The 9,967-nt window shown below is 31.5% G+C and overlaps 1 pseudogene across 1 annotated transcript; it reads right to left on the bottom strand.

Moving 5' to 3' along the window:
* Positions 1-7,445: 7,445 nt before the first annotated feature.
* LOC111315954 (AAA-ATPase ASD, mitochondrial pseudogene) lies at positions 7,446-9,557 on the bottom strand (annotated as a pseudogene). Its single transcript, XR_016333171.1, has one exon. The product of XR_016333171.1 is annotated as an AAA-ATPase ASD, mitochondrial pseudogene (transcript).
* Positions 9,558-9,967: the final 410 nt, after the last annotated feature.

The raw sequence follows: 9,967 nt of genomic DNA, 5'->3' as shown, positions 1-9,967 counted from the left end.
CTTACGACAATACATGGTGACATGAGTTATTGAGCATTTCTTGCCATCATATTTTCCAAATTTAAAGACCTTAAATTTAGGTAGAATAACCACATTTGGGATCAAATAAAGCTCGGTTGCATCTGTGGAGCCATAAAATTTCATTCCCTTTACAGCCCTAAATCTTTCTTCTAATATTTTCATCTTCAGTTAGACACTGATATCTTTCACTTTTTTAGGTGTCTCTATCCCTAACTTTTCTCTTTCCTTGAGACCATCCAAGTCATGAACCAAGATTAGCTCAAGTGGTTTTTCAATCATAACAAAATTAGTGAAATTTTGAAATTATCCTGAAACAAGTGTGGATGTCATTCTTGGATAAGAGTTAGGATATCTTTCAAGAGTAAGAATTTACACTCTAGGTCTTTAAAAAGGTTGAGTTAGTTGTGACTCAAACCCTAAAGGATATATAAGATCCATCATATCTAGTGATTGTTCTTAAAAGCTAAAATTTTCTTCTGTCATTTTTCTTTTATCAAAGTTTTTGAGCATGTCCATTATCTCATCAATATCCCTTTTTAGTTTTTATTAAGCTTTCTACATCTTTTCAAATCGACTAGCTTATTCTTATTCTATGATTCTTGTTTGAGCTATGGTGTTATATGAATGGCGAGTAAGTTAAGTCAAAATTTTTTGTGGGTAAGCTATTTTTGAATCTTTATTACCACAAATTTTTAAAAATCAGAATGCCTTATGTTGAAAATTTTATTTTTTATTTTTTAAAAATAAATAAAAAAAGTAATGCACATTATCCATGAATGCAATTGGGAGATATTTACTCTCAGACAAATTTTAACACTAAAAAATTTTTATTGATTTTATACAACTTTTGTTACATGAGATTTATTATCCTAGAATTATATCCATAAAAATGTTTGACTTGCTCATAATGATCTTTGACCTCATCTAAGAAGTTCAGTAGGTGCTGTCTATATTCTTTTATAGAATTAACTTCATGTCTTAACGCCTCTATCTTTTTAACCATCTCTCATGCTTTCTTCACTGCTTTGCAAACTTGATTGGTCATGTGTTCTTTGTACTATCGCCTCCTTAAGCTTTTTACTCTCCATCTTATATGAGCATCTCTTTCCGAAACACATGTAAAAATTTAATCTTTTTCTTTTCTCTACCACTCATCTATTATTGCTAAAATATGGTTCTTATGGTCTCGTAGTTACAGCTCTAACCCTTAGATCACCCAGTGAATTGATTATTTTTTGTTTAGTACTTCAATGTGCTTTTTTCTTTTTTTTTTTGTAAGCATAGCCTTCAACCTTTGCTTTTTTTTTTTAGCATTCAACCAATCTTACTGAAGCTGTAGAGTATAATCATTCCCAATTCTAGCATTCTTGAAAAATTTTAGTGACTTCTTCTTGCTTTTCTTGAGCTTTCCCTTTCCATTAGTCCATTTCCTTTCAGAGCTCATCCATTTCATGTTGTTGACTAAGGTAAGACTTAGTGACTTTTTCAATCTTAAATTGGACTCAGAATCTCTTATTTTCCTAGTGCAAATCTTTCAAATCATTGTTGGCCACATCTCATCTTTTTATAACCTTCTCTAATACGTTCTCTTGTACTTCTGCTTCATATTTCAATTATCACATCTTTTCGTAAAGTCTTAAATTTTTTTTTCTTATTTTTTCTTTTTCAACTTTTAATTTTTTTTGACTAGTTCGACTTCTGATAATTTCATTTTTATCATAAGGTTAGCTAATTAATGTGAGCTATCATTAAAAGGGAGTATTATGTTTTTGAGCCACTTAGCTTTTCAAATCTAGTAATCATGAGTGACTTTGTCAAGAAGAGGCTCTAATCTTATCCTTCATGTCTTCTTTCACGCTTGAATTAACTACTGCAAGGTTGTTGGTGGATTGGACTCCCCTAGGTGAATTCTACTTGAACCAAGCCATGAATGGTAGAAATAAACTATTTTGCATAAAATTGCCTAAGCACTATCAACGAAGCATAACTTACAACACCTCATAGCCCTAACAATGTTTTCCACGGCTCATTTTCTCCATGATACAACATTGGTACATGAGGCATCCATGGTGTCATGCATTCTATTTCATCCATGTTAAGCCTTTACAAAAAAAAGAACCCATTTTTCCTTAGTCTTTAATGTTGGCCATTGGCTTTTGCAAAATTCTTTGACTGATGCCTTGTTTCAATGATATGGCTTTGAGAAGCACTCTTTTCATACTTGAAATGAATTTTGACCCACACATACAATAGCGGTGTACATCTTATGAATTGTCCCTTTTTCATTTTTTCTATAAAAATTCAATGACTAGATAGTTTCTGCTAAGACTGCTGGCACAAAATTAATTGCTTAGGTTTTAATTTGCTCAAAAAAATCCATCACAATTATCTTAATGTAACTCAAAGTCTTCAAAAAGATTACCATGCCATACAATGCTAGAGCAAACACAGCCATGCCTTGATCATCATTTAAATGCCTTTGAATGAAATTTCAGAAAAAGTCCTAACAAATGTCGAGATGCTCACCTTTAGGCTTTGTGAAAGAATCTACGATTTTTACTTTAACCTCCATAAGCTTGGCCAACGTTTTACAATAACTTGATTTTAGCTTTTGTGTAAACACTTTATCTTAACACTATAGTTTTATTCCAAGAAAAATTGAATACTCCTTAATAGTTTGCACCAAATCCTTTTGATTAAAAATGAAACATCTATACGATGGATCTCAAAATTATATAGCTGCTTTAATCAACTATTCATCAATTACTATTGGAATAAGGGATGTAATCTATCCATACTTCTTACAAAAGCTTTCTTTTTTTTCTTCACTTAACTGACCTTAGATGATGGCTAAGTCTTCTAAATCATTCTGTGTAAGATCTAAATATACTTTTTCGGATAACTCTTATACATAACTGGTAGGCAAGCAATCTTCATTCTTTTGCTAAAGTTCTTTCGACTAGACATGTACTTGATTAAATGACTCATATGAGACATTGATGGAGGATAAGTAAATCTATAGTTTTACGAGATCTATGAAAACTTCTTGAGAGAAAGATGTCCTAAAGCAAATACATCGATACAAAACTGTATGATACGATTAATGTGAAAACCAAAAGAAAAATAAAGTTAAGTTAGTGTAAGGATGTGGTTTAAGATTACAAAACCTTTTTTTTGTGATTTTTTTATTTTGTTGTTTTGTTTTTTACTTTTATTCTTACATGTCTTAGACTTGGGCATTTTTTATAAAAAAGGTTGGCAAAGCTCTACCCAAAGGTTGGCTTCCTATAGCTTATTACATACTTGGTTTGGATTGACACACATCTAAATATTCCTAAATTGTTCCTCACTATCGTCCATGTTGGGCTAGTAAGGCATCCCAATCCTCACCTATTATAGGCTATAAATGGAAAATGTTTAATTTGAATGGAAGTATTTCACTTATTATTGCAAATGTTATCACCTCATAAGGGCATAAGTACTTTACTTCTTCCTATAAGGGACGGAGCTAGGGTATAAAGCTCATGCATGAGGTGCATCATATAATTTTGTGTGCAAATATATCTTAATTTATCGAGAGTAATATATACAGAAAAATAAAGTATAAAAGGCATAGTAAAAAAAATACGTGTGAAATTTTCCTTTTTCTTTTTGATTTGGTTTTTTATATTTGATTGATTTTTTTTTAAAAGGAATCAAAATCTAGGAACTTAAAATTAAATATCGATTAATACTATTTAAAGCAAAATTGAGAATAACACGTAGTTAATTTTGGCCTGACTCTAAAAAAAAAGATATCATCTCCAGTAAAGTCGTCAAGATATCATAACGATTTTGTGTCTGCCCGACGAATTTGAAAATAAAAGAAAAAAAATGAAAAACGGAGTCGCCACCAATCTTTTTTGGTTAAGTGCGATTGGCCACCTATTAAAACATATCCTTTTAATAAAATCTCAAAATTAATTAAAATTTATTAAAAAGATAATTTTAAAATCTACGAAACAGTCTAGATCCAAAAATTAGTTATATGTGAAGGAGGATTAGTACCCCCACAACACCCATTAAAAATGGTACCAATTAATTATGAGTTATCCATTGATTTTGATAAAAATAATCTTATTTTCGGTATTTGAAAAATAATTTTTTTCATTTTTCTTATTAAAATTTTGGTTTTTTTTCTTTTTAAATATTTTTTATTATTTATTATTACATTTTTATTCAAGAAAAATAAATTAAAACTTTTTTATTGAAATAATTATTAACATATTCCAGTACGTTGATAACATTAAAAGAACTCTTTCTCATCTAGAGATTTATTAGGCATCGCTTCTCATAATACTTTAGAATCTCATCTTTGGAAGCTCGGATTTACTTTCCATAAAAACTATGTTGTGTATACAATGCAAAATGCTAATATGTTGATGCACATATTTTATTTTATTTTATTTTATTCTTTTAAATTTTATTGACTTTATTTATTGAATTATTATTATATTTTTTTAATGAAGAAAAGAGAAAATTTTATCATATTAAATATTTTTATAAATATTCTAATACACTGGTAATATTTAAAAAAATCTTCTCACATAGGGTTTTCGTAAAGTATCACTACTCAAAATACTTTCAGAATTTCATCCTCAGATAATATTTTCTTTTTTCTCATTCTTTATTATTACTTTATTATTTTATTTTTAACAGATTAGTTAATTTATTTACTACTTTAGCGAAAAAAAAAAATTTTTTTTTATTATATTGAAAACTCATTATAAATACTCTAATACGTTGCTTATCACCTAATACGTTGGTAGTATTCAAAAAAAAATCTTATCACCTAGAGATTTTATTAGTATCAATATTTAGAGTACATTTGAATCTCATCATTGAATAAAAAAAAATTTTCTTACATTTTTATATTATTCTTTATTCGTACTATTTTTTATTAATTTTTTATCAATTATTTTATAAGATTTATTTTAAAATTAACAAAATTATCAAAAATTTTAACCATATATTTCATTATTTATTTTTTATTATTTCAATAAAAATTTATTCTAATAAATTTAAACTTTTTAACATGCATAAATACTAATAATCACATTTAAAATAATATAAATAATATAAATTTTTCAAAAAAAATTTTTTTACCTTAATTAGACAGGTCAACGGCCCAGTCAAGGTCGATTTGGGCTGTTTGGTTGGTTTGACGGTTTAGCGCCAATCTAATCCGGTTTGGGTCTGTTCAATTGGATCGATCAGAAGTCAAAGGGAGAAACAGGTCGTCAGGTCAAGTGCGAGGACCCCGAGTCGAGTTGTGGGCTGACACACAGATCCTTAGGTCTTAAAACAATATCATTTTGACATTTATTGAAACGGAGTTGTTTTGGCTTTTAGCAATTTCTATAAAAACCCAATTTTTTTCAGATCATTTTTTGTAGTTTTTTCTCTCTCTACTCTTTTCCTCTTTCAATCTTTCTCTCTTTAGCTCTTCTTTATCAATCACCATTCGTAATGCCGGTAGCTGTCGGTGGTTGCCGACCACCATTGTCGATGATCGAAAAATTCTAAAATTTCACCAAAAAAATCTTTACGACCTCTTAAGTCCTAATCTAACCTCCTTTCTGCTAGAAAACATCATGTATGGTCTACATCGGGGTTGAAAGTTTCAGTCAAAAAAAATTTTTTCATTGCTTTTTTTTTATGTTGGTGCTAGGTTCCCCTACTTTGGGGATTATGGTTTTTGTTTAGTTTTTTTTATTTTTTTTTTTTTTAATAGAACATTTTTTTAAAAAATTTGGTAATTTTTTTAGCAAGGTTTTTTGTTTTTCTTCTCCTTTTTTTGTGTAGGAAACAAGCTCTATTTATAAAGCTTTCTGGGATTCAAATCCTAAATTTTCTGAGATTTAAATCCTAGATTTTTAACTAGCCTGGTAGACTTTTTGTGGCCAAAATTCACATTACCAAGTTAGGTAGGGTGTCAGGTGGTTGCCAATGGCTGGCGGTGGTTGAGATTGTGGACTTTGGGGACGGTGCATTTAATGCACCAAAATTTTGTCAAACGGTTCAAAAAAGAAAAGAAAAAAAGAAAAAAAAAAGAAAAGTATAACAATAATAATAATAATAATAATAATAATAGTACCGGACAAAATGGATGCAACATATATGTTAGTTAATCTAAAAATATATTTTGGTTTTTGTCTTATAGTACAACTATGTTATGACCCTACCAATGGGAGTTAATTATTGGCCATGTCGACATGTACTTTGTGATATCGAAATCGATTTCAAACCATGCCATCGATTGAGAATAGTGGTTTTTGTTCACTATACCATCGGTGATATACTTCTGTTCTATTGCACTAAAAAGGTTATTGTGATTTTTGTTCTATTCCATTACACTAACGGGTTAATTATGATTGTCAATGCAATGATCTAGTTACTTCTGATATATTTCTATCTCATTGCACTAGATAGGAAATTTTGATTCTGACCTCTGCTATAGGAGTTAAGTGTGATCGTAGTATGTTATGAGAGACTAAATAAATTTATAATTTTGTGATACTTGATTTCATTTTGTGATATGAGAATCCGGTTTTGAGAATATGTTTGTGAATACAATATTACCTAAAATATTTCGAATCATTTAGTTAATTTTTGGCTTAAATGTTTTGTGACATACTTAATCCAATTGAGGGAATGTCGTTTACTTGCTGAGTTATCATACTCATTCCTTTAATTTTTTTTATATTTTTCATTTTTCGATGTTAATATCTCATAATGTTTAATCTTGACAACTATTTGGATAAACAAGATTAACATCTATCTTTAGCTTGGCTTTCGAGTGAAAATTTTATTATTAATTCTAAAAGATTTATTAATAAAAATTTTAGTATATTCGATCAACTTGCAAAGGGTATAATTTATTAGAATTGAGATTCTAAAAAGTATTATTTTGAAGATTTTAATTTAGTTCAATATCTGCATGCTTGTGAGATCCGTCTTATGAGTATGTGACATTGTTACATTCTAAATCTCCAGGTAAGGCGCGACATAAAAGAGACAAATACACTTAATTTGATCAAATGAAATCAAAGGTCGTTCTTTATTCAGTTTTGGTCTTCATGGAGTAGTTAATTTCATTTGCATATGAAACTTTCGGGAAGGTCTCAACTTACATTTTTTTGCTTTTCAGTCACCATCTATGACAACTAGCAGATCTCCCTATCAAAAAACAAAAAAACACACACACACACACACAAAAACGACAACAATGTATACATACATAATCTTTTCTTAAACATTTAGTTTTTTAGTTTCAAGCAAGGGGTATAAAGATTCGAACTCTAGATTAACAAGCAAATTACCGGCATTGATTCTCAAAAACCAAAACTAATAAGAGACTAGCACACACTGTATCTTTTAAATTTTTGGTCCTAACCGTAAGTTTAGGTGCGTCGAAAGGTGAACCGTGCATATGGATTTCACTATAACTTCATTCTCATTTAAGGGTTGTTGAAGGGAGGAAGGAACTTGTCATATCTTGAACATAGAAGGAAAATTGGTGTGGTTGCCAAGAATTAATCTTAAAAACAACCAGAGATTCCACATTGCACTTTTCTATTAACTTGATTTTGAACCAGTAGAATCACAAACTGAATTTTTATTTCCCAATATAACTAGCAATATTGAATTAAAATAAGCAATTATGGGAAATTGCCAAATTAACTCATTCTAAAAATCAATGTTTTTCCTATTTTACAATCCAACTGGAGACACTATAAAGCACTACCAAATGCAATACAAATAGCAACATGAACAGCATCACACAAACCAATACAAATAGCAATATAACCAGTGATCAATGCAATCCTAATATCTTATTAGCTTCAAATTCACACAGATATGTACTTCATAGATTAATGGGTGACACCATTTTATTTCACTTCTTTGGCAGCAAAACCATTTTCCGTCACTTCTTTGGCTGCCACACCATTTTCTTTCACTTCTTTGACTTCTTTAGACAGATTGTTCCTTTTCTTTTCTTCTTTCTCCGCCTTTGCACGAGCTTCTTCCTCAGCCTTCTTAATTGCTTCCTCCTTTGCAACCTTAAGAGCTTCAATCAATCTCTCCAAACAAGTCTCCTCCGTGTCATAATCTGATTTTGGCATCAAATTCTCTGCAACATCAGCAGGAGTCATTTTCGTTACCCCCAACAATCTTTCAATTTCTCCAAACAATGAATGAGAGTCAATCTCCAAATAATTCTTTGCCAACACTTTGAATGCATCAAAGCAACAATAGGACATTTCTATGTACTTGTCCATTCTTCCTCTCCTCATTAGAGCTGGATCAAGCTTCTCCACATGATTAGTAGTAAAAACAATGATTCTTGCCCCCCCACAAGCTGACCAAAGTCCATCAATACAATTCAAAAGCCCTGACAAAGTAACCTTGCTCTCCTTTTCCCCCTCTTCTTTTACCTTTTTGGCAACCGGATCCAACTCGTCTGCATTGCTGTCTTTCTCCTTCGTCTTCTTCTTCTCTCTTTGGCCAGTAAGATCAAGAGAGCAATCAATATCCTCGATCACTACAATTGATTTGTTCGACGTATTAATCAAAAGCCTTCTCAACTCTGAGTTTTCCTTGACTGCAGTAAGTTCAAGATCATAAACATCATAATCAAGAAGATTTGCCATGGCTGCGATCATGGATGATTTGCCAGTTCCTGGAGGACCATAAAGGAGATACCCACGCTTCCAAGCCTTACCAATTCTAGCATAGTAATCTTTCCCCTTGCTAAACTTGATGAGATCGTTCTTGATTTCCTCTTTCTGTTTTACATCCATTGCCAGAGTATCAAATGTTGCAGGATGCTCAAACACTACATTGCTCCACTTGCTCCTTTTATATCCGTGCCAATTGTGACTACGATTGTTAGAGTAGAGGTTTTGCTGCCGGTTCTTTGTTGCAATCTCCTTTCCTTCCTTTAACACATGACTAACATAAGACTGAGTGATGAGTTCTCTGTGGCGTTTGTGGACTGTGAGCCTGTAAAATTTCTTTGCATCATCATCAGGATACCCTGAAATCCGCTGTGTTTTTGGAGTAGTTTTCTTTGCAGACCAGCAAACCTTGACCCCTTGAAATTCATCAATAACTTCCTCATTATAGTCCATGCTAAGGACTACAGACTGGCTATCTTTAACAACATCAGCCTTAAGCCGCTTAGCAGACGCGGAGGACTTGTCACTGAGATAAGTTTTAATTGCAGAGTAGGCTTCACTACGCTTCATGCGTTCCCCGGTGAATTCATCAAAGGTGATTTCAACATAAGGATATGCAAAACTCACCAGCTTTCTGAAATACTTATCAAAATAGCCTGGAAATTGATAAGGGAAGAATTGTTTAAACTTGGCATAACCAACCATCAAACACCCCATGGTTACAAGAGACCACATTTCTACCATCATTTTCTGCTACTTTTATTTTTTCCCCCTCTAGAACTCCTTATGTTTTGTAAATATTGAAGTGCTTCTGAACTTTGTTAACTGCTCTTTATATAGAGAGAAGAGATGGAATACTGTTTGTTACTTGGTGTTCAAGTTACAATTTTCCACACTATCGCAACAGAAAGTTTCTACATGATTTCCAATTCCATGCATAAAAACAGAAGAAGTGATGAAAGCAGTTCACCGGTCTTTGTTTATTGAATCTTTTAATAGTATTAAATTTGTTTGTGTCCAACATGGCAGGGATGTTTCCAATTGTCTCTTTGTAGCCACCATTAATGACCACTCGCTATAAGGTAAAACATTAGATAAAAATGGAAAATTATGGAGGCCAGCCGGCTGGTACTCCTTAGCATAGTAAAGTCGGAGAGATTTCCTTTGCTCCATAATTGAAGCAGCAAAAAAGGCAAAAGCTATCAATCTGATTCTTCAATAGCATC

The sequence above is a fragment of the Durio zibethinus genome, chromosome 24, assembly GCF_047325235.1.
Source record: "Durio zibethinus cultivar Kanyao isolate XHJ-2024 chromosome 24, ASM4732523v1, whole genome shotgun sequence".
NCBI classification, from domain to species: Eukaryota; Viridiplantae; Streptophyta; class Magnoliopsida; order Malvales; family Malvaceae; genus Durio; species Durio zibethinus.
This window is presented reverse-complemented; position numbering and strand designations above follow the sequence as displayed.